This window comes from Arachis stenosperma, chromosome 9, assembly GCF_014773155.1.
Source record: "Arachis stenosperma cultivar V10309 chromosome 9, arast.V10309.gnm1.PFL2, whole genome shotgun sequence".
NCBI lineage: Eukaryota > Viridiplantae > Streptophyta > Magnoliopsida > Fabales > Fabaceae > Arachis > Arachis stenosperma.
Genome location: NC_080385.1, coordinates 67,446,638 through 67,471,392, shown reverse-complemented (window position 1 = coordinate 67,471,392; position 24,755 = coordinate 67,446,638). Strand labels below are relative to the sequence as shown.

Below are 24,755 nucleotides of genomic sequence, written 5' to 3'. Positions count from 1 at the left end.
AACCGCCTTTATCTTTCTGGGCTTTGGCAGCCTTTAGATTGGGCTTGTGTTCCTTCGTTTTGGGCCTGCTTTGGGCTCCTTTGGTGAGTTGGCCGAGCTCTTTGAGAAGAGGTCGGGCATTTGGCCGAGCTCTTTGAGAAGAGGTCGGGCATTTGGCCTGACGAGGTCGGGCATTTGGCCTGACGAGGTCGGTCAGCTTGTCACTAAACATCCCGGGTCGGACAGCTTGACCCAGGGTATGAACAGTGCCCCTGCTTGAGTTCGATCTTTCCGTGAGATCGTGCTCTCTTTTGGGGAAGTCGTACTCAAGCATCCTGACTTTGGTCGATCTTGAGTAGTTTTATCTTTGTGCGAGTTTGGCTTTTGCCTTTTTTAGTTTGTTGAGAGGTCTTTTCAGCCTTCTTCCGACTTTGTTTGTCTTCACTGTTCGGGCTTTTTAGTCATAATCCAACAACTTTTTAGGTATAGTTCCTGATGGGAAACCTTTTATAGTCTGTTTGGATGACCTTTTAGCGCCGTTTTGATTTGTGCTTTTGCTTTTTAAGTAGTGTCTTTTTTCAAGACTTCGTACCTTTTAGCAAAGCATTCCTGGCATTCCTCTGGCCGTTGCGAGATGTCTTTGTTCCCTTTGTGGATCTTTGTAGAGTGTCGGTATTTTGTTGTCCGACCTCTTTTGATCACTGCCGGTTTTGTCCACTTTCTGCTTGGTTGAGGTGGTCCTTGGGGCTAACTTGTCCGACGACTTTTTAGTGTTCTTTGGTAGAACCTTTTTAGTTGGTCTGAACAATTTTGATAGCCTTGTCATGGAGCTGTGGCTTTTTGGGCAAAGCTATGTCCCTTTTAGCGCACGCTTTTCGCCTTTTACTTTCATTGTGCTCCTTTTCTCTTTTTCCTTCTGTGCCTGGGTTGCCCCGGAAAGAGGCGCCGCCATTTGTTTTGCTTGCACGGGGGGGGCTCTTTCTTTTATTTTCGTTTTTCGGGTTGCCGCTTTAAAAAGAACTTCTTTTTCTTGCTTCTGCTGAATTTGCTTTTGTCTGCATGTCATGTGATTTGTTGGCTTGCTGTCTGTATTTTTCTTTTGTAGGCAAGATTTTTTTATGTCTCGAAAGGTGTTTCAAGCAATGTCGACCAAGATTCCGAGTGGTCTAGGTTGGGTAGATCCTGCCCCTTTAAAGGTTCCGTCTGTTGTAGATTCTGAATATCTGAATAGGTTCCGTAGGGAGTGTAGTATTTGTGAGAATAGGGAGTCTGAGCGTGATTACGAGTTGGTAGCCCCGGAGTCCGAAGAGAGGGTGTGTTTTCCGCCTTTAGAGAGCTCCGAGAAACTATTCTTCTATGCCTACGACTGTTTCTTCTCAAAGCTAGGTGTCCGACTTCCATTTTCCGAGTTGGAGTCTGAGGTTCTTTGGTCCTGTAACCTTGCCCCTACACAGCTCCATCCAAACTCGTGGGCGTTTTTGAAGTTATTCCAACTTTTGTGTCAGATTTTGGGTGTCTCTCCTTCTGTTTCTCTTTTTCGTATCTGTTTGTTCTGACGAAACCAGGGTCGGGTGGGGGGAAGGTGTCTTGGGTCTCCTTTAGGGCAAACGCCGGAAAGAAGTTCTGTACCTTGTATGATGAGTCTTTCCACGATTTCAAGAATTACTATTTCAAAGTCCGGGCTGTGGGAGATGTCCGACCTTTCTTTTTAGATGAGAGTGGGGAGCCTTCTTTCCCTCTTAGTTGGCAAGAGAGTGTAGTGTCGGTCAAGTACACTTTTGAGAGTTTAGATGAAGTGGAACAAGCTTTTGTCGGTGTGCTGAACAGTCTATGGGGTCGGGCACCTCACTTGGATACGAAGAAGATGTTGGGAAATCCGAGCCTTCTCCGTTCCGAGTTAGGTAGTTCCCGACCTCTTTTTGAGATTTCATTGTTGTACTTTTGGCTTTATTTTGGTTTTTCTTGTTTGTGATAGTTTCTTTCTTTGTGTTTCTGCAGAGATGTCTTCTCAGGCTGAGTCGATGAAGTTTCTTCGTCGGGCGAAAAAGTCCGCCGCAGCTCGGAATATTGAGGCTGAGGTTTCTGCCCGATCTTCCCCGCAGAAGACTACCGTTGGTGTTCAGACTCGGTCGAAGACCATTCCGACCCCTAAGTTCCGAGCTATAACTCAGGATCCTCCGACCTCCGGACCCGGTCAGCTCTCCCCGTCCTCGACCTCGGGTCCTCCCCCCAAGAAACAGAAGATTTCTCGAGAGCCTGCTGGTTTCAACGACAAGGATTTTGATGCTCTCGGTTGGGTTGAGCAGCACATTCTCCCCCAGTCTTACATTTCTACTGATGATGCGTCTACGGAGTACATGGCGCGGAGTTGTGTTCGGATGGCTAGCCTTCACGCCGCTATTGCTCGGGAGTTCAAGAAGGCTCCTCTTGGGGAGACCAGTTCCCGACTTGAGAGGGCCCGGTCCGAGCTTGACAAGATTAGTCAGCTGAAGGATGCCAGGATTGCCGAGCTGGAGGAGTCTTTGGAGGATGCAAAGACTAAGGCTACCGCGGCTGTGGCGGCGGCGAAGACGTCTGAGGAGACGGTGAGGGTGGCGACGGAGAATTATTCTAAGCTGCATGCTGAGCTTCAGGAGACGAAGGAGAAGCTGCAGTCGGCTCGGGATGATTACTATGAGCTGGAGGATAATGTGGCCAAGGGTATGGATGCTATGTTTGCAAACTTAAGGGATCAGGTCCGGGTTCTTGCTCCCGACCTGAATTTGACCCTATTCAGCACTGATAACATAGTTGTGGAGGGAAAGATTGTTCCAGCTCCTGCCGAGGATGAGGTCCCGGTGTCCGATCCCCAGGCTCCAGTGTCTGATCCCGAGGTGCTGGTTGAGAACCCGCCCTCACCTTTGGCTGTGGATAGGTCGGGTGTGGAGGTTTCAAGTCGGGATGACGGTGCTGTCGATGCAGTCCCAGTTTCTGTTTTTGATGCTGAGACTGGAAAGTATTCCATTGGTCCTCAGTGATCTTTTGTTTTCTGCTCTTTTGCCCGACCTGTGGGCTTTATGTTTTTCGCCAACACTTTGAACATTTATTTTAGCTACTCTGTAGCTTTATTATGCCATGTTTTGTGTTTTTGCTTTCTCGTATTCGCTTTCGTGCTTTTTAGTTGTTTTTGGATAACAACTTTTTAGCTAGCGATTTTGATGTCTCGTACTCGCTTTTTGCTTTTTAGTTGTTTTTGGATAACAACTTTTAGCTTAGCGGTTTGATGTCTCGTACTCGCTTTTTGCTTTTTAGTTGTTTTTGGATAACAACTTTTAGCTTAGCGGTTTGATGTCTCGTACTCGCTTTTTTGCTTTTTAGTTGTTTTTGGATAACAACTTTTAGCTAGCGGTTTGATGTCTCGTACTCGCTTTTTGCTTTTTAGTTGTTTTGGATAACAACTTTTAGCTTAGCGGTTTGATGTCTTGTACTCGCTTTTTGCTTTTTAGTTGTTTTTGGATAACAACTTTTAGCTAGCGGTTTGATGTCTCGTACTCGCTTTTTGCTTTTTAGTTGTTTTTGGATAACAACTTTTAGCTTAGCGGTTTGATGTCTTGTACTCGCTTTTTTGCTTTTTAGTTGTTTTTGGATAACAACTTTTAGCTAGCGGTTTGATGTCTCGTACTTCGCTTTTTTTGCTTTTTAGTTGTTTTTGGATAACAACTTTTAGCTAGCGATTTTGTCTTCTCGTGCTCGCTTTTTTGCTTTTTGGTTGTTTTTGGGCAACAACTTTTTAGCTAGCGTTTTCGAGGTCTTGTACTCGCTTTTTTGCTTTTTAGTTGTTTTTGGATAACAACTTTTAGCTAGCGGTTTGATGTCTTGTACTCGCTTTTTTGCTTTTTAGTTGTTTTTGGATAACAACTTTTAGCTAGCGGTTTGATGTCTCGTACTTCGCTTTTTTTGCTTTTTAGTTGTTTTTGGATAACAACTTTTAGCTAGCGATTTTGTCTTCTCGTGCTCGCTTTTTTGCTTTTTGGTTGTTTTTGGGCAACAACTTTTTAGCTAGCGTTTTCGAGGTCTTAGTTCTGTGCCGTTTCAGGGCTTTCTTTCTTGGGTCCGAGTTTGTTCTCGGACCTCGGGATCCTTTAGTACCTCCTTTAATTAGGTCCGACTTCGTGGTTTGGTCGGCCTTTTTAAGTTATTTTTGTAACGTCTTTTTGTTCGGCTTTTCCAGCCGTTTTAGAGTTACTTTTATAACTTCTCACATTAATTTGAACCTCGTCGCTTCATCTTTGCCGACCTTGTATGGCCTTTGGCAAATGATTTTTTGCGTTTTGTCGAGCATAAATTAATGCGCCTTGGTGGGGTACTTTTTAGGATATGCTTCATAACGAGAAAGAGAAAATAAAGAAATTTGGTTAGTATTAAAGGAAAATATGTACAAAGTTTTTACCCTTTTTTACTAGGTCGGGTGTCCTACTTAACCGGGTGGCTCATTAAAAAACCCTCGTGGGGAAAAAGAGTACACCTCGGGTTAAGTTTACTCTAGCTGTAGTACCGTCTTAGGTTACAGGCGTGCCAGGCTCTGGGCAGCTCCTTGCCTTCTAGGTCGGAGATCTTGTAGTAGCCTGTCCCTAAGACTTCTGTTACCTTGTATGGCCCCTTCCAATTCGCAGCTAGCTTTCCTTCTCCCGATTTTTGTGTTCCGATGTCGTTTCGGATTAGAATCAGGTCGTGAGTGGAGAAGCTTCGTTTTATCACCTTTTGGTTGTATCTGAGGGCCGTTCGTCGTTTTAAGGCTTCTTCTTTGATCCGGGCTCTTTCTCGGACCTCGGGTAGGAGGTCGAGCTCTTCCTTTTGTGCCCGAGGATTGTTTTCTTCGTTGTAGAAGATGGTTCTGGGTGATCCCTCATCTATTTCGACGGGAATCATTGCCTCCATTCCGTAGGCTAGTCGGAATGGGGATTCTCCCGTTGTAGAGTGCGGGGTTGTCCGATATGCCCATAATACCTGGGGGAGTTCGTCGGCCCATGCCCCTTTGGCTTCTTGGAGTCTTCGTTTCAATCCAGCCAAGATGACTTTATTTGCAGCCTCTGCTTGTCCATTGGCTTGTGGGTGCTCGACCGATGTGAACTGCTGTTTGATTTTCAGCTCGGACACCAAGTTCTGAAAACTTGTGTCTGTGAACTGTGTTCCATTGTCTGTTGTGATGGAATAGGGGACTCCGAACCTCGTGACAATGTTTTTGTATAGGAATTTACGGCTTTTCTGAGCCGTAATGGTGGCTAAGGGTTCGGCTTCGATCCACTTTGTAAAGTAGTCGACCCCTACTATGAGGTATTTGACCTGCCCCGGGCCTTGTGGAAACGGGCCGAGTAGGTCGAGTCCCCATTTCGCGAAGGGCCATGGTGCTGTGATGCTTATGAGGTCTTCGGGCGGTGCTTTGTGAAAATTGGCGTGTTTTTGGCAGGGGGGACATATTTTCACAAAGTCCGCCGTGTCTCTTTGTATGGTTGGCCAGTAGAACCCGGCTCTGACTATTTTCTTGGATAGGGCCCGAGCTCCGAGGTGGTTCCCACACATTCCTTTGTGGACTTCTTCGAGGACGCTTTTTGTTTCTGAGGTCGGGACGCCCCTTAGGAGGGGATTTGCGAATCCTCTTCTGTATAACACGTCGTGGATTAGCGTGTAATTCTGGGCGTCCTTTGTAAGCCTTTTAGCTTCTCTTTTTTCAGCGGGGAGAGTTCCCGACTTTAGGTAGTTGAGTATGGGGGTCATCCATCCTTGTTGTTGGTCGGATATGTTCAGTATTTCTTCCTCTCTTAGTACGGACGGAGATTGTAGAGTTTCTTGGAGGAGACTTCTATTGTTTCCTCCGGGCTTGGTGCTAGCAAGTTTTGAGAGGGCGTCGGCTCGGGCATTTTGCTCCCGGGGTATGTGCTGGATTCGTATTTCCGGGAAGTGCTGCAATTGTGCCTGTGTTTGGTCCAGGTATTTTTTCATAGTAGGATCTTTGGCCTGGTAACTTCCATTTACTTGTGATGTGACGACCTGGGAGTCGCTGAAAATTGTGATCCTCTCTGCTCCGACCTCTTTGGCTAGCTTTAGTCCTGCTAGTAGGGCCTCGTACTCGGCTTGGTTATTTGAGGCCTGGAACTCGAATTTTAGGGATAGCTCTATCCGTGTTCCTTGATCGCTTTCGAGTATGACACCGGCTCCGCTCCCTGCCTTATTTGAGGACCCGTCGACATATAAATTCCATGAGAGTGGGGTCCCTGGGGTCTCGGTGTATTCTGCTACGAAGTCGGCTAGATACTGGGACTTTATGGCAGTTCGGGCTTCGTAGTGGAGGTCGAACTCAGACAGCTCCACCGCCCATTGTAGGATTCGTCCTGCCATGTCTGTCTTTTGTAGGATGTGTCTCATCGGTTGGTTTGTCCGGACTTTGATGGTGTGGGCTTGAAAGTAGGGACGGAGCCTTCGAGCTGTGAAGACTAGCGCGTAGGCGAATTTCTCTATTTTCTGATAGTTTAATTCAGCTCCTTGCAGCGCCTTGCTTACGAAATATACGGGGTGTTGCCCCTGGTCGTTTTCTCGTATTAGTGCCGAAGCGACTGCCCGATGTCCGACCGAGAGGTATAGTACGAGTTCTTCTCCTTTTAGAGGTCGGGTTAGGATCGGTGGCTGCCCGAGGAATTCTTTGAATTCTTGGAAGGCCTTTTCGCACTCCGGGGTCCACGAGAAGGGTTTCCCTTTCTTTAGGAGTGAGTAGAGAGATAGTGACCTTATTGCTGATCCTGCCAAGAATCTTGATAGGGCGGCTAATCTTCCGTTCAGTTGTTGTACCTTTTTGACACACGTCGGGCTCTTCATATTGAGTATCGCTTGGCATTTGTCCGGGTTTGCTTCGATGCCTCTTTGAGTCAGCATGAAGCCTAAGAACTGTCCGGCTTCTGCGGCGAAGGTGCACTTTGTCGGATTAAGCCTCATATTGTGTTTTCTGAGGGTACGGAAGATACTACTGAGGTCGGCCACCAAGTTTTTGTCTTCTTGTGTCTTTACTAGCATGTCGTCGACGTATACCTCTAGCTGTAGCCCGATGTGTTCTGAGAACACTTTGTTCATTAGTCTCTGGTATGTTGCCCCTGCGTTCTTCAGCCCGAAGGGCATTACTATGTAGCAGTAGTTTGCCTTTGGGGTTATGAACGAGGTCTTTTCTTGGTCGGGTCCATACATCGGGATTTGATTATATCCTGAGTACGCATCCATGAAGGAGAGGTATCTGTAGCCCGAAGCTGCGTCGACTAAAGCGTCGATGTTTGGTAGTGGATATGGGTCTTTAGGACAAGCTTTGTTGAGGTCTGTGTAGTCGACGCACATCCTCCACTTTCCATTGGGCTTTTTTACCAGAACTACGTTTGCGAGCCATAGGGGGTACTTTACCTCCCTAATAAACCCTGCATCTAGTAGTGCTTGTACCTGTTCCTCTATTGCCTGCATGCGTTCGGGCCCGAGTTTCCTTCGCCTTTGTTGGACAGGTCGGGATCCCTGATACACTGATAGTTTGTGGCACATTAGGTCGGGGCTTATGCCTGGCATATCGGAGGCTTTCCAGGCGAAGAGATCGGAATTCTCCCTTAAGAGGTTTGTGAGCTCCTTTTTTAGGCCTGCCTCGAGGTTTGCCCCTATGTTTGTTACTTTCTCGGGTGTGTTCCCGATTTGGACCTTCTCGGTTTCCCCTTCTGGCTGTGGCCGAAGATCTTCTCGGGTTTGGACTCGCCCGAGTTCTATGGTGTTGACCTCTTTCCCTTTTAGGCTCAGACTTTCGTTGTAGCATCGCCGTGCTAGCTTTTGGTCGCCTTTTAGGGTAGCGATTCCCTTTGCGGTAGGAAACTTCATGCAGAGGTGTGGGGTCGAGACTATAGCCGCTAGTCTGTTGAGGGTTGGTCGTCCGATGAGGGCATTGTATGCTGAAGTGACGTCGACCACAATGTAGTCGATGTTTAATGTTTTGGTTTGCTCGCCTTTTCCAAAGGTGGTGTGTAACGAGATGTATCCCAGGGGTCGAATTGGGGTATCTCCTAGTCCAAATAGGTCGGTGGGATAGGCTTTTAGCTCTTTTTCTTCGAGTCCGAGCTTGTCGAAGGCCTCTTTGAACAGGATATCTGCCGAGCTTCCTTGGTCGATCAGGGTTCGATGTAAGTTGGCGTTGGCTAGGATGATGGTGATCACCATAGGGTCGTCGTGTCCGGGTATTACACCAAGAGCATCTTCTCGGGTAAACGAGATAGTAGGTAACTCGGGTAAGGGGTTGTCTTCTCGGGCATGGTAGACTTCTTTGAGGTGTCTCTTTCGTGAGGATCTGGATGTCCCTCCACCTGCAAAACCTCCGTTTATCATGTGTATGTGCCTTTCAGGGGTTCGTGGGGTTGGTTCGGTCCGATCTTCGTTGTCTCTCCGCCTTCTCTTTCTGGTTTCTTCATCTTTCTCAGCTATGTATCTGTCGAGTTTTCCTTCTCTAGCTAGCTTTTCTATAACATTCTTCAGGTCGTGGCAGTTGTTAGTAGAATGACCGTAGAGTCTATGATATTCACAGTATTCGGACCGATCCCTTCCCGCTCTTTTGTGCTTCAGAGGTTTGGGTGGTGGGATCTTTTCGGTGTGGCACACTTCTCTGTAGACGTCTACCAGAGAGACTCGGAGGGGGTGTAGCTGTGGTATTTCCTTGGCTTGTCCGAGCTGGACTCTTCCTTCTTTTTCTGATCCCGATCTCGATCTCGGGGCGGGTAGGTTGACTCCTTCCTGGAAGGTTCTCTCAGTCGTGAGGTTTCTTCCATGTTGATATATTTTTCCGCTCGCTCCTGCACTTCGTACAAGGAGGTCGGGTATCTTTTGGATAGGGATTGGCTAAACGGTCCTTCTCTTAGGCCGTTTGCTAGTCCCATGATGGCTGCTTCTGTGGACAAGTGTTGTATGTCCAGGCAGGCTTTGTTGAATCGCTCCATGTACTCTCTGAGAGTTTCTTGGTTGCTTTGTTTGATCCCGAGTAGGCTGGGGGCGTGTTTCGCCTTGTCCTTTTGAATGGAGAACCTAGTTAGGAATTTTTTGGTCAGGTCTTCAAAGCTGGAGATTGATCCTGGCGGTAAGCTGTCGAACCACTTCATGGCTGACTTGGTGAGAGTGGTGGGGAAGGCTTTGCACCGAATTGCGTCGGATGCGTCGATTAAGTACATTCTGCTCCTGAAGTTGCTGAGGTGGTGACTTGGATCGGTGGTGCCGTCGTAGAGGTCCATATCTGGTGGCTTGAAGTTTCGCGGTACCTTCTCCTTCATGATCTCTTGTGTGAAGGGATCATGATTACTTTCGGGAGTGGTGCCGCGTGTTGTCCGATCTTTCAGATTGGCTTCTATCTTTCGTAGTTTTTCTTCTAATTCTCTGCGTTTGCGAGCCTCCCTTCTTAGATCCTGTTCAGTCTCTTTCTGCTTTTTTATGTCCTCTTCGAGTTGTCTCAGCCGGCTTTGTTGTGCCCGGACTGTCTCCAGAATCTCTGAACTCTTTTCCCTTCCAGGATTTTGTGGATCCTTGTTAGGGAGTGTACCTTTTGGATGATTCTGTTTGTTTCCCCCTGGAGTGTGTGGTGATAGAGGGCGGTCTGGTCGTTCTCCGGTGTCAACTTCCTCTTCTTGTTCTGATGTAGGATGGTCATTGTTGGGAGAGTCGTCCGCCATGGTAAAGGGATGACTTCCAGGTCCCCGGCAACGGCGCCAATGTTCCGAGGGTTACCTGAACGTGTAGCTCGGTCCTTCTTGGTAAGGCCCGAAATAGGGGTCTGTGACCCGAGCTCTTTTGTATTGGACGGCGGGGGGTTGTACCTGCAAAGACACTCCGATGCTTAAGTTAGCAGGGGTCCAAGCAGATATCAAGTAGAATTAGAGTCTGAGTTATACCTGGGTGCTCCAGTGTATTTATAATGGTGAGATGTGGCCTCCTGTGGATAAGATAAGTTAGTTATCTTATATCTTTATCTTATCTTTAAGTGAGGTCATCTTATCTTCAAGGGAACCGCCTTTATCTTTCTGGGCTTTGGCAGCCTTTAGATTGGGCTTGTGTTCCTTCGTTTTGGGCCTGCTTTGGGCTCCTTTGGTGAGTTGGCCGAGCTCTTTGAGAAGAGGTCGGGCATTTGGCCGAGCTCTTTGAGAAGAGGTCGGGCATTTGGCCTGACGAGGTCGGGCATTTGGCCTGACGAGGTCGGTCAGCTTGTCACTAAACATCCCGGGTCGGACAGCTTGACCCAGGGTATGAACAGATAGGATTTTTAAAAATTAAAATCTTGACTTGACTAACAAGAAACAACTTATTTTTAAAAAATTTTGACTAAGTCAATCCAAAGATTTCGAGGGTTACCTGAAACTGTAGGTCGATCTTGGATGAGATCGTCTGTGTTGGTCGGAACCGACGTGTCCAGTAGGTGGGTATCGGCCGGAGCTGGTGTGTCCGACTTGTTGGACTTGGTGGTGGTGCTGATCCTTCGTCCCCGGAGGGTGGGGGGTACCTGCAAGAGACTCCGATGCTTAAGTTAGCAAGGGTATTAAGCAGGTATTGAGTAGAATCAGAGTATGAGTTATACCTGGGTGCTCCAGTGTATTTATAATGGTGAGATGTGGCCTTCTGTGGATAAGATAAGTTAGTTATCTTATCTTATCTTTAAGTGAGGTCATCTTTTCTTTAAGGGAACCGCCCTTCTCTCTGTAGGCTTGGGCCGCTTTAGGATTTGGGGCGTGTTCCTCTATTTGGGCCCTTTGTTTGGGCTTTCTTGCGACTTGGCCGAGTTCTTTGAGAAGAGGTCGGGTTGTCCTGACCTGAAGAGGTCGGTCGCTTTGCCTGTAGAACATCCCGGGTCGGACAGCTCGGCCCAGGGTATGAACAGTGCCCCTGCTTGAGCTCGGTCTTCTCTTTTTGAGGCCGAGTCCTTGACTTCGGTCCTTCTTCGGTGAAGCCGAACTCAAGCATTTTGTCGATTCCTTTGCAACAGCTTTTGAATTAGAACGTTTCCTCTAAAGGCGCGCGCTTTTATATCGGCGTTTTGGGAACGTGCGAGGGTTTAATGCTTTCCTTAATTTTAGCATTAATTGCCCCGTTTCCTTTTGGCTCTTTATTTCGATTTTTGAAAGCCCAGAAACGGTTTCTCTTATTTTACCCTTTTCATAACTTCTCTACTCCGTTCTCTCCACTCTTCTATTTTTTTTGTTTTGCGCCTCTCCTTTTTTCTGTGTTTGCGTCGTCGTTTGGCGTTTCTGGAGCTTCTGTTTTCGCCTGGAGTTTTATGTTCCCAGATTTCCATCATCAGTTTCTTTGAAGCTCGCTGCCCTTTCCAGGTTGGTACTAGCTTTCTTGCTTCTTTCGTAGCTTCGTCTTTAGTTTTTTGGTGAAGTTCTGTTTTTGCATGTTTGAAAGCTTTGAACCTTTTTGTGATCTTTGCTTTTGTTTCCTTCGCTGTAAACGTGTTTTGCTTTCTTTCATGCTCTTTTTGGCATTTTTGTCGAGGCTTTTCTAGGGTTTTGTTGCTTCTGACAGAGAATCTGCATCCGTTCCTTGCTTTTGGAAGTTTGCTTTTTGCCTGATCTTTGAAAAAAGGTTGCATCTTTAATGGTCACTGCTTGGCGTGTTTGATGTTTGGGATTGCTTGGCAGGCTTGTAATGATTTGCTGTGTTTTTCTTTGGTGAAAAGCGTTTGTTGTTTTGAATCCTTTTTGAGAAATGATAGGATGTGAGCTGTAGAGTATTTCTGGAAACCTTGCTTTGTTACTGCCGCCAAAGGATGCCCCAGGACTTTTGGTTTGAGTCCTGGGGTTTTCCTTTTCGCTGTTTCATCTACTGACCGAGTTGTTTTCTCCCTTTGTCCGAGATGTTTGTAGTAACCCTTATCTTCTTTTCTTACTTTGTAGGATTAGTTGGCCTCATGTCTTCTCGCAATAACATTGTAGAGATGTCTTCCAGAGTTCCCGAGGGGATGTCTGATTGGTTGGACTCCCTTGTTTTGTTGTGTGTTTCTGTTGTGGATGCTGAATTTTGCACAGAGCTGAGGAAGCGCCATAGGATTTGTGGTAACATTGCCCGTGAGGAGGATTACGAGCTTGTTGCCCCTGATTCTGACGAGAGAGTGTGCTTTCCGACTTCTTTTGAGGGAGAACGCCCCTTCTTTTATGCTTATGAATACTTTTTTAGCCAGTTGAACGTTTCTTTTCCTTTTACTGCTTTTGAGACTGATCTGTTGTGGTCGTGTAACATTGCTCCATCCCAGCTTCACCCCAATTCCTGGGGTTTTATTAAAATTTTCTAACTTCTCTGTAGTGAACTAGATGTAACACCTTCCCAGACCCTTTTTATTTACTTGTTTGTTTCTGCCAAGCCTGGCGGTTCTTCAAAAAAGAAAGCTTCTTGGGTTTCTTTCTGGTCCGCCCAGGGCCATAAAGTGTTTGCAATGTATGATGAGTCCTTTAAGGACTTCAAGAACTACTTTTTTAAAGTTCGAGCTGTTGAGGGGGCCCGCCCCTTTTTTCTTGATGAAAATGACGAGCCTGCTTTTCCTCTAGAGTGGCAAAACAATATAAGAGTGCCACGTTACACATGGGAAATGCTTAGTGAGGTTGAGCGGGCTTTTGTAGTTGTTCTTGAATATTTGTGGGGGAAGCCTCCCCATCTGGATACGAAGAGATTTCTGAATGATCCGTCCTTGGTTCGGCCTGCTTTGGGTATTTGTTTGTCTATTGGTCCGACTTGCCTCTATATTTATTTCCTTTTTTGTTCCTTTTTTATAACTCTTTGTCGTGGTTGTTTTTGTGTTTGCAGAGATGTCTAAGAACAATGACTCCATGAAGGCCTTCAAGAAGGCGAAGAAGGCAACTGCTGCTTTAAACATTTCGGCCAAAGTGGTCAGCGAGGGGTCTTCCCAAGCTCTAGTTAAACCTCCTATTCCGAGTTCTCCCGGGCCGAGGAAAGTAATTCCTATTCCTCGGGTTCGTCTGGTCGATCCTCCACAATCTTCTACAGCAGCTCCTGGTGCCCCTTCTAGCAAGAAGCAAAAAACATCCGAGCCTTTTAACTTGGATGCCCCAGACTTTGATGCCATTGAGTTTGTTGACCAGCAAATTGCCCCCTATGGTGGGCTTTCCATGGACAACGTGTCTCTTCTAAAGCATTTGTATTTTATTACCCAAAATAGTGTGAAGATGGCCCATATGGGTGCGGCTATTTTTCGAACAATTCAGGGGATTCCGGTTCATGCTACCAAATCTTTTATGGAGGAGGCCAAGTTAGAATTTGATCGAATCAAGGGTCTGAAGGAGGAGTTGGAGGTGAAGTTAGCCAAGGTGGAGAAGGAACTGGAGGGTGAGAAGGCCAGCTCTATTGCCCTTGCTGCTTCTCTGAAGCTGGCCGAAGACATGGCTTTGAAACATAAGGATAGCTATGTCTCGGCTTATAGGGAATTGATGCGTCTTCGGGAGGATTTGGAAACAGCTCGGGTTAATTATGGTGAGCTTCAGGGTCACCTTGTGGGTAGTGTAACTGCTGCCTCTGAGGAGCTCAAGCACTCCATAAGACCTTCAAGAGGAAGAACAAGCCGCCATCACTAAGGTGGACCCGTTCTTTAATCTCCTTGTTCTTTATTTTCCTGTTTTTCGAATTTTAGTGCTTATGTTTATCTATGTTTATGTCTTGTGATCATTAGTGTCTTAGTGTCTATGCCTTAAAGTTATGAATGTCCTATGAATCCATCACCTTTCTTAAATAAACAATGTTCTTAATTGAAAAGGAGAAGAATTGCATGAATTTTGAATTTTATAACAGTTTGATTATTTTGATGTGGTGGCAATACTTTTGTTTTTTGAATGTATGCTTGAACAGTGCATATGTCTTTTGAATTTATGGTTCATGATTGGTTGGCTCTTGAAAGAATGATGAAAAAAGAGACATGTTACTGAGGATCTGAAAAATCATAAAAATGATTCTTGAAGCAAGAAAAAGCAGTGAAAACAAAAAAAAAAAGAGAAGCGAAAAAAAAAAACGAAAAAAAAGGCAGAAAGAGAAAAAGAAAGAAAAAGAAAGAAATAAAGTTGTGATCCAAGACAAAAAGAGTGTGCTTAAGAACCCTGGACACCTCTAATTGGGGACTCTAGCAAAGCTGAGTCACAATCTGAAAAGGTTCACCCAATTATGTGTCTGTGGCATGTATGTATCCGGTGGTAATACTGGAAGACAGAGTGCTTTGGGCCACGGCCAAGACTCATAAAGTAGCTGTGTTCAAGAATCATCATACTTAACTAGGAAAATCAATAACACTATCTGGATCCTGAGTTCCTAAAGAAGCCAATCATTCTGAATTTCAAAGGATAGAGTGAGATGCAAAAACTATTCAGAGGCAAAAAGCTAAAAGCCCCGCTCATCTAATTAATACTGATCTTCATAGATGTTTTTGGAATTCATTGCATATTATCTTCTTTTTATCTTATTTGATTTTCAGTTGCTTGAGGACAAGCAACAATTTAAGTTTGGTGTTGTGATGAGCGGATAATTTGTACGCTTTTTGGCATTGTTTTTAGTATGTTTTTAGTATATTTGGTTGAGTTTTTAGTATATTTTTATTAGTTTTTAGTTAAAATTCACTTTTTTGGACTTTACTATGAGTTTGTGTGTTTTTCTGTGATTTCAGGTATTTTTCTGGCTGAAATTGAGGGACCTGAGCAAAAATCTGATTCAGAGACTGAAAAGGACTGCAGATGCTGTTGGATTCTGACCTCCCTACACTCGAAGTGAATTTTCTGGAGCTACAAAAGCCCAATTGGCGCGCTCTCAACGGCGTTGGAAAGTAGACATCCTGGGCTTTCTAGCAATATATGATAATTCATACTTTACCCAAGATTTGATGGCCCAAACTGGCGTTCAAAGTCACCTTCAGAATTCCCAGCGTTAAACGCCGGAACTAGCACCTAAGTGGGAGTTAAACGCCCAAACTGGCACAAAAGCTGGCGTTTAACTCCAAGAAGAGTCTCTACACGAAAATGCTTTAATGCTCAGCCCAAGCACACACCAAGTGGGCCCGGAAGTGGATTTTTATGTCATTTACTCATCTTTGTAATTCTTAAGCTACTAGTTCCCTATAAATAGGACCTTTTACTATTGTATTTTCATCTTGGTTTTTCTGGTTCCCTCTCTGGGGCCGAAGCCAATGATCACTCTTGTTCTTATGTATTTTCAATGGTGGAGTTTCTACACACCATAGATTAAGGTGTGGAGCTCTGCTGTACCTCGAGTATTAATGCAATTACTATTGTTCTTCTATTTAATTCAGCTTGTTCTTGTTCCAAGATATCACTTGTTCTTCAACTTGATGAATGTGATGATCCGTGACACTCATCATCATTCTCACCTATGAACGTGTGACTGACAACCACCTCCGTTCTACCTTAGATTGGGTGAATATCTCTTGGATTCCTGATACACGATGCATGGTTGATCGCCTGACAACCGGGCGCTAGCCTGACGAACGAGCCAGCCATTCCGTGAGATCAAAGTCTTCGTGGTATAGGCAAGAACTGATGGCGGCATTCAAGAGAATCCGGAAGGTCTAACCTTGTCTGTGGTATTCTGAGTAGGATTCAATGATTGAATGACTGTGACGTGCTTCAAACTCCTGAGGGCGGGGCGTTAGTGACAGACGCAAAAGAATCACTGGATTCTATTCCGGCCTGATTGAGAACCGACAGATGGATAGCCGTGCCGTGACAGGGTGCGTTGAACATTTCCACTGAGAGGATGGGAGGTAGCCACTGACAACGGTGAAACCCTTGCATAAGCTTGCCATAGAAAGGAGTAAGAAGGATTGGATGAAGACGGTAGGAAAGCAGAGAGACGGAAGGGACCAAGCATCTTCATACGCTTATCTGAAATTCCTACCAATGAATTACATAAGTATCTCTATCTTTATCTTTATGTTTTATTCATCATCTATACCCATTTGAGTCTGCCTGACTAAGATTTACAAGGTGACCATAGCTTGCTTCATACCAACAATCTCCGTGGGATCGACCCTTACTCGCGTAAGGTTTATTACTTGAACGACCCAGTGCACTTGCTGGTTAGTTGTGCGGAGTTGTGATAGAGAGTTGAGATTGCAATGAGCGTACCATGTTGATGGCACCATTGATGATCACAATTTCGTGCACCAAGTTTTTGGCGCCGTTGCCGGGGATTGTTTCGTGTATGGACAACTGACAGTTCATCTTGTTGCTTAGATTAGGTATTTTTCAGAATTCTTAAGAATGAGTTCTAGAGTTTCATGATGATCTATTGAAATCTAGCTGGCTGAGAAGCCATGTCTAATCTCATTGGACCGAGGTTTCAACTGATCATCACAAGAGCTTTTTGATCTCTATCAATCTTGCTATTGGAGCAATGATCTGCTAAGGCTTGGCTGGCCATTGGCCATGTCTAGTGTTTTGGACCGAAGCTTTCTTTGAAAGCTTGGCTGGCTGTGAAGCCATGTCTAATTCCTGGACCGGAGTCTTAGACTAGCATTGCAATGATTCCTAGAATCCAAATTAAGAATTCTGAAACCTTTATTTTCTATTTCCATATAATTTTCGAAAAATCCAAAAAAATTTCAAAATCATAAAAAACCAAAAATATTTTATGTTTCTTGTTTGAGTCTAGTGTCTAATTTTAAGTTTGGTGTCTTGCATGCATTGTTTATTTGATCTTGGTTCTATTTTCAAGTCAATAGTACAGGGAACTGAAGATTCAGAACATGCAGCAGAGGAATTACACAGAAAAAGCTGGGCGTTCAAAACGCCCAGTGAAGAAGGACAGACTGGCGTTTAAACGCCAGCCAGGGTGCCTGGTTGGGCGTTTAACGCCCAAAAAGGTAGTGCATTGGGCGTTAAACGCCAGAATGTGCACCATTCTGGTCGTTTAACGCCAGGATGGCACAAGGGGGAGGATTTTGTTTTCAAATCAATTTTTTTTCCAAGTTTTCAAAGTTTTTCAAAATCAAATCTTTTTCAAATCATATCTTTTCAATCAAATCTTTTTCAAAATCAATTTCTTTCCTTTTTCAAAGATACTTGCTAACAATTAATGATTTGATTGAACAATTCAAGTATGTTGCCTTTTCTGTTGAGAAAGGTTTAATGTTTGAATCATATCTTTTCTTGTTAGGCAAGTCAGTAATTTTTAAAATCAAATCTTTTTAAAAATCGTTTTCAAATCATATCTTTTCAATCATATTTTTTTTTTAAAAAAAAAAACCATAACTTTTCAATCAAATCTTTTTAATCACATATTTTTCAAAATAGTTTTCAATCATATCTTTTTAAATTCTAATTTCAAAATCTTTTTCAAAAATTACTTGATTTCTTTCCCACTCCTGGTTTTCGAAAATCAATTAAAGTTTTTCAAAATGTTTTCAAAAATCTTTCGCTTAATTTTCGAAAATTTCTTCCTCTCTTCTCACATCCTTCTATTTATGGAGTACCACTCCTTCTCAATGCACAATTCGAACTCTATCTGATTAAGTTCGAATTCTTCTACCTCTTCCTTCTAATTTTCTTCTTCTCTGACACCTCAAGGAATCTCTATACTGTGACATAGAGGATTCCATATTTTCTTGTTCTCTTCTCTTTCATATGAGCAGGAACAAAGACAAAGGCATTCTTGTTGAAGCTGACCCTGAACCTGAAAGGACCTTGAAGCGAAAGCTAAGAGAAGCTAAGGCACAACTCTCTGTAGAGGACCTAACAGAAATCTTCAAAGAAGAAGAACCCATGGCAGCCGAAAACAACAACAATGCCAACAATGCAAGGAAGGTGCTGGGTGACTTTACTGCACCTACTCCCGACTTCTATGGGAGAAGCATCTCTATCCCTGCCATTGGAGCAAACAACTTTGAGCTTAAGCCTCAATTAGTTTCTCTAATGCAACAGAATTGCAAGTTCCATGGACTTCCATTGGAAGATCCTCATCAGTTCTTAGCTGAATTCTTGCAAATCTGTGACACTGTCAAGACTAATGGGGTTGACCCTAAGGTCTACAGACTTATGCTATTCCCTTTTGCTGTAAGAGACAGAGCTAGGACATGGTTGGACTCACAACCTAAAGAAAGCCTGGACTCATGGGAAAAGCTAGTCAATGCCTTCTTGGCAAAGTTCTTTCCACCTCAAAAATTGAGTAAGCTTAGAGTGGAAGTCCAAACCTTCAGACAGAAGGATGGAGAATCCCTCTATGAAGCTTGGGAAAGATACAAACAATTGATCAGAAAATGTCCTTCTGACATGCTTTCTGAATGGAGCATCATAGGTATTTTCTATGATGGTCTCTCTGAACTGTCCAAGATGTCTTTGGATAGCTCTGCTGGAGGATCTTTTCATCTGAAGAAGACGCCTACAGAAGCTCAAGAACTAATTGAAATGGTTGCAAATAACCAATTCATGTACACTTCTGAAAGGAATCCTGTGAACAATGGGACAAATCAGAAGAAAGGAGTTATTGAGATTGATACTCTGAATGCCATTCTGGCTCAGAACAAGATATTGACTCAACAAGTCAATTTGATTTCTCAAAGTCTGTCTGGAATGCAAAATGCACCAAGCAGTACTAAGGATGCTTCATCTGAAGAAGAAGCTTATGATCTTGAGAACCCTTCAATGGCAGAGGTGAATTACCTAGGAGAACCCTATGGAAACACCTATAATTCTTCATGGAGAAATCATCCAAATTTCTCATGGAAGGATCAACAGAGACCTCAACAAGGTTTCAACAACAATAATGGTGGAAGAAACAGGTTTAGCAATAGCAAGCCTTTTCCATCATCTTCTCAGCAACAGACAGAGAATTCTAAGCAGAACCACTCTGACTTAGCAACCATGGTCTCTGATCTAATCAAAACCACTCAAAGTTTCATGAATGAAACAAGGTCCTCCATTAGGAATTTGGAGGCACAAGTGGGACAGCTGAGCAAGAAAGTTACTGAACTCCCTTCTAGTACTCTTCCAAGCAATACAGAAGAAAATCCAAAAGGAGAGTGCAAGGCCATCAACATGGCCGACTTGGGAGAAGAAGGAGAAGCAGTGAACGCCACTGAGGAAGACCTCAATGGGCGTGCACTGGCCTCCACTGAGTTCCCCAATGAGGAACCATGGGAATCTGAGGCTCAAAATGAGACCATAGAGATTCCATTGGACTTGCTTCTGCCATTCATGAGCTCTGATGAGTATTCTTCCTCTGAAGAGGATGAGTATGTCACTGAAGAGAAAGTTGCTAAATACCTTGGAGCAATCATGAAGCTAAATGACAAGTTATTTGGAAATGAGACTTGGGAGGATGAACCCCCTTTGCTCACCAAAGAACTGGATGACTTGTCTAGGCAGAAATTACCTCAAAAGAGGCAGGACCCTGGGAAGTTCTCCATACCTTGTACCATAGGCACCATGACCTTCAAGAAGGCTCTGTGTGACTTAGGGTCAAGTGTAAACCTCATGCCTCTCTTTGTAATGGAGAAGCTAGGGATCTTTGAGGTGCAAGCTGCAAGAATCTCACTAGAGATGGCAGACAATTCAAGAAAACAAGCTTATGGACTTGTAGAGGATGTTTTGGTGAAGATTGAAGACCATTACATCCCTGCTGATTTCATAGTCCTATAGACTGGGAAATGCATGGATGAATCCATCATCCTTGGCAGACCCTTCCTAACCACAGCTAAGGCTGTGATTGAAGTTGATAGAGGAGAATTGATCATTCAAGCGAATGAAGAATCCTTTGTGTTTAAGGCTCAAGGATATCCCTCTATCACCATGGAGAGGAAGCATGAAGAGCTTCTCTCAAATCAGAGTCAAACAGAGCCCCCACAGTCAAACTCTAAGTTTGGTGTTGGGAGGCCACAACCAAACTCTAAGTTTGGTGTTGAACCCCCACATTCAAACTCTAAGTTTGGTGTTGGGAGGTTCCAACATTGCTCTGAGAAAATGTGAGGCTCCATGAGAGCCCTCTGTCAAGCTACTGACATTAAAGAAGCGCTTGTTGGGAGGTAACCCAATGTTATATTTTATCTATTTTCCTTTGTTATTTTATGTTTTTTGTAGGTTGATGATCATGAGAAGTCACAAAATCAATTGAAAAAGCAAAAACAGAATGAAAAATAGGAAGAAAAACAACACACCCTGGAGGAAGAACCTACTGGCGTTTAAACGCCAGTAAGGCTAGCAGATGGGCGTTTAACGTCCAGTCTGGCACCATTCTGGGTGTTTAACGCCAGAAAGGGGCACCAGACTGGCGTTAAACGCAAGGAAAGGGCAAGAACCTGGCGTTAAACGCCAGAAATGGGCACCAGCCCGGCGTTTAACGCCAGAATTGGCTCAAAACGCAATTTTGCATAGCATTTGGTGCAGGGATGACTTTTCCTTGACACCTCAGGATCTGTGGACCCCACAGGACCCCCACCTACCCCACTACCCTCTCTCTTCTTCTTCACCCATTCACCAATCACCTCAACCACTCTTCCCCAAAAACCCTTCACCTATCAAATCCCATCTTCCCCTTCACCACTCACATCCATCCTTCATAAAACCCCACCTACCTCACCATTCAAATTCAAACCACTTTCCCTCCCAAACCCACCCATAATGGCCGAACCCTACCCTCTCTCCACTCCTATATAAACCCATCTTCACTCCTTCATTTTCACACACCCTAAACACTACTTCTTCCCCCTTTTGGCCGAACCACACAACCTCCTCCATCTCCTCCATTTTCTTCTTCTTCTCCTCTCTTCTTCTTCTTTTGCTCGAGGACGAGCAAACCTTTTAAGTTTGGTGTGGTAAAAGCGTTGCTTTTTGTTTTTCCATAACCATTTATGGCATCCAAGGCCGGAGAAACCTCTAGAAAGAGGAAAGGGAAAGAAAAAGCTTCCACCTCCAAGTCATGGGAGATGGAGAGATTCGTCTCAAGGGTGTATCAAGACCACTTCTATGAAGTGTGGCCTTGAAGAAGGTGATCCCCGAGGTCCCTTTCAAACTCAAAAAAAAAGGTCAACTTTGATCAAAGGTTGGACCAAGTCCTCATAGACATTTGTGAAGGGGGCGCCCAATGGAAGAGAGATTCAAGAGGGAAGCCGGTTCAACTGAGAAGGCATGACCTCAAGCCCATCACTAAGAAAAGGATGGAGCAAACAAGAGATCCCACTCATCATGAAATCCCTGAGATACCTCAAGGGATGCACTTTCCTCCACAAAACTATAGGGAGCAAATCAACACCTCCATAGGAGAATTGAGTTCCAACATGGGACAACTAAGGGTGGACCACCAAGAACATTCCATCCTCCTCCATGAAATTAGAGAAGATCAAAGAATCATGAGAGAGGAGCAACAAAGACAAGGAAGAGACATTGAGGAGCTCAAGCACTCCATAAGACCTTCAAGAGGAAGAACAAGCCGCCATCACTAAGGTGGACCCGTTCTTTAATCTCCTTGTTCTTTATTTTCCTATTTTTCGAATTTTAGTGCTTATGTTTATCTATGTTTGTGTCTTGTGATCATTAGTGTCTTAGTGTCTATGCCTTAAAGTTATGAATGTCCTATGAATCCATCACCTTTCTTAAATAAACAATGTTCTTAATTGAAAAGGAGAAGAATTGCATGAATTTTTAATTTTATAACAGTTTGATTATTTTGATGTGGTGGCAATACTTTTGTTTTCTGAATGTATGCTTGAACAGTGCATATGTCTTTTGAATTTGTGGTTCATGATTGGTTGGCTCTTGAAAGAATGATGAAAAAAGAGACATGTTACTGAGGATCTGAAAAATCATAAAAATGATTCTTGAAGCAAGAAAAAGCAGTGAAAACAAAAAAAAAGAGAAGCGAAAAAAAAAACGAAAAAAAGGGAGAAAGAGAAAAAGAAAGAAAAAGAAAGAAATAAAGTTGTGATCTAAGACAAAAAGAGTGTGCTTAAGAACCCTGGACACCTCTAATTGGGGACTCTAGCAAAGCTGAGTCACAATCTAAAAAGGTTCACCCAATTATGTGTCGGTGGCATGTATGTATCCGGTGGTAATACTGGAAGACAGAGTGCTTTGGGCCACGGCCAAGACTCATAAAGTAGCTTTGTTCAAGAATCATCATACTTAACTAGGAGAATCAATAACACTATCTGGATCCTGAGTTCCTAAAGAAGCCAATCATTCTGAATTTCAAAGGATAGAGTGAGATGCCAAAACTATTCAGAGGCAAAAAGCTAAAAGCCCCGCTCATCTAATTAATACTGATCTTCATAGATGTTTTTGGAATTCATTGCATATTCTCTTCTTTTTATCTTATTTGATTTTCAATTGCTTGAGGACAAGCAACAATTTAAGTTTGGTGTTGTGATGAGCGGATAATTTGTACGCTTTTTGGCATTGTTTTTAGTATGTTTTTAGTATATTTGGTTGAGTTTTTAGTATATTTTTATTAGTTTTTAGTTAAAATTCAATTTTTTGGTCTTTACTATGAGTTTGTGTGTTTTTCTGTGATTTCAGGTATTTTCTGGCTGAAATTGAGGGACCTGAGCAAAAATCTGATTCAGAGACTGAAAAGGACTGCAGATGCTGTTGGATTCTGATCTCCCTGCACTCGAAGTGGATTTTCTGGAGCTACAGAAGCCCAATTGGCGCGCTCTCAACGGCGTTGGAAAGTAGACATCCTGGGCTTTCCAGAAATATATGATAGTCCATACTTTGCCCAAGATTTGATGGCCCAAACCGGCGTTCAAAGTCACCTTCAGAATTCCCAGCGTTAAACGCCAGAACTGGCACCTAAGTGGGAGTTAAACGCCCAAACTGGCACAAAAGCTGGCGTTTAACTCCAAGAAGAGTCTCTACACGAAAATGCTTCAATGCTCAGCCCAAGCACACACCAAGTGGGCCCGGAAGTGGATTTTTATGTCATTTACTCATCTTTGTAATTCTTAAGCTACTAGTTCCCTATAAATAGGACCTTTTACTATTGTATTTTCATCTTGGTTTTTCTGGTTCCCTCTCTGGGGCCGAAGCCAATGATCACTCTTGTTCTTATGTATTTTCAACGGTGGAGTTTCTACACACCATAGATTAAGGTGTGGAGCTCTGCTGTACCTCGAGTATTAATGCAATTACTATTGTTCTTCTATTCAATTCAGCTTGTTCTTGTTCCAAGATATCACTTGTTCTTCAACTTGATGAATGTGATGATCCGTGACACTCATCATCATTCTCACCTATGAACGTGTAACTGACAACCACCTCCGTTCTACCTTAGATTGGGTGAATATCTCTTGGATTCTTGATACACGATGAATGGTTGATCGCCTGACAACCGAGCGCTCGCCTGACAAACGAGCCAGCCATTTCGTGAGATCAGAGTCTTCGTGGTATAGGCAAGAACTGATGGTGGCATTCAAGAGAATCTGGAAGGTCTAACCTTGTCTGTGGTATTCTGAGTAGGATTCAATGATTGAATGACTGTGACGTGCTTCAAACTCCTGAGGGCGGGGCGTTAGTGACAGACGCAAAAGAATCACTGGATTCTATTCCGGCCTGATTGTGAACCAACAGATGGATAGCCGTGCCGTGACAGGGTGCGTTGAACATTTCCACTGAGAGGATGGGAGGTAGCCACTGACAATGGTGAAACCTTGCATAAGCTTGCCATGGAAAGGAGTAAGAAGGATTGGATGAAGACGGTAGGAAAGCAGAGAGACGGAAGGGACCAAGCATCTTCATACGCTTATCTGAAATTCCTACCAATGAATTACATAAGTATCCCTATCTTTATCTTTATGTTTTATTCATCATCTATACCCATTTGAGTCTGCCTGACTAAGATTTACAAGGTGACCATAGCTTGCTTCATACCAACAATCTCTGTGGGATCGACCCTTACTCGCGTAAGGTTTATTACTTGGACGACCCAGTGCACTTGCTGGTTAGTTGTGCGGAGTTGTGATAGAGAGTTGAGATTGAAATGAGCGTACCATGTTGATGGCGCCATTGATGATCACAATTTCGTGCACCAAACTTCTTGGCCAGATCGTCGAAACTCGAGATGGATTTTGGAGGTAGGTTGTCAAACCATTTAATGGCTGTCTTGGTGAGAGTTGTTGGAAAGGCTTTGCAGCGAACTGCATCTGAGGCATCTGTGAGGTACATTCTACTTCTGAAGTTGCTGAGATGTTGGTTCGGGTCCGAGGTGCCGTCATATAGAGTCATATCCAGAAGCTTGAAATCTTTTGGAGTTTTGGTCTTTATAATTTCTCTGGTGAATGGATCTTAATCTTTCTGAGAGCTATCTTCTGCGGATGATCGAGTAGCTTTAGTTTTAAGATCGGCTTCGAGTTTTACAAGCTTATCTTCTAGTTCTCTGCACCGCCTTATCTCCCGGCGTAGATCTTCTTCCTTTTCACGTTGATGTTGGGCTTCTTTCTCGAGTTGCTCCAATCGATTTTGAAGTGCTTCTATTACTCCTGGATTTGATGAATTTTTGTCTCCATTGGTTTCTGGACTATCTTTGAGTATTGTCTCCGCGATTTTATGCGGCGTTCTATCTTCCAAACCTGAATCGTGGTCGTTGTCATGGTCATCTGCCATGTCAATGGGATGACTTCCAGGTTCCCCGGCAACGGCGCCAATGTTCTGAGGGTTACCTGAAACTGTAGGTCGATCTTGGATGAGATCGTCTGTGTTGGTCGGAACCGACGTGTCTGGCAGGTGGGTATCGGCCGAAGCTGGTGTGTCCGA

At 44.1% G+C, this 24,755-nt stretch overlaps 1 non-coding gene across 1 annotated transcript; it reads right to left on the bottom strand.

Annotated features, from left to right (window-relative positions):
- Window positions 1-18,179: 18,179 nt before the first annotated feature.
- Window positions 18,180-18,287, bottom strand: LOC130953837 (small nucleolar RNA R71). Its single transcript, XR_009075998.1, has one exon. It is a non-coding gene; the product is annotated as a small nucleolar RNA R71 (small nucleolar RNA).
- Window positions 18,288-24,755: the final 6,468 nt, after the last annotated feature.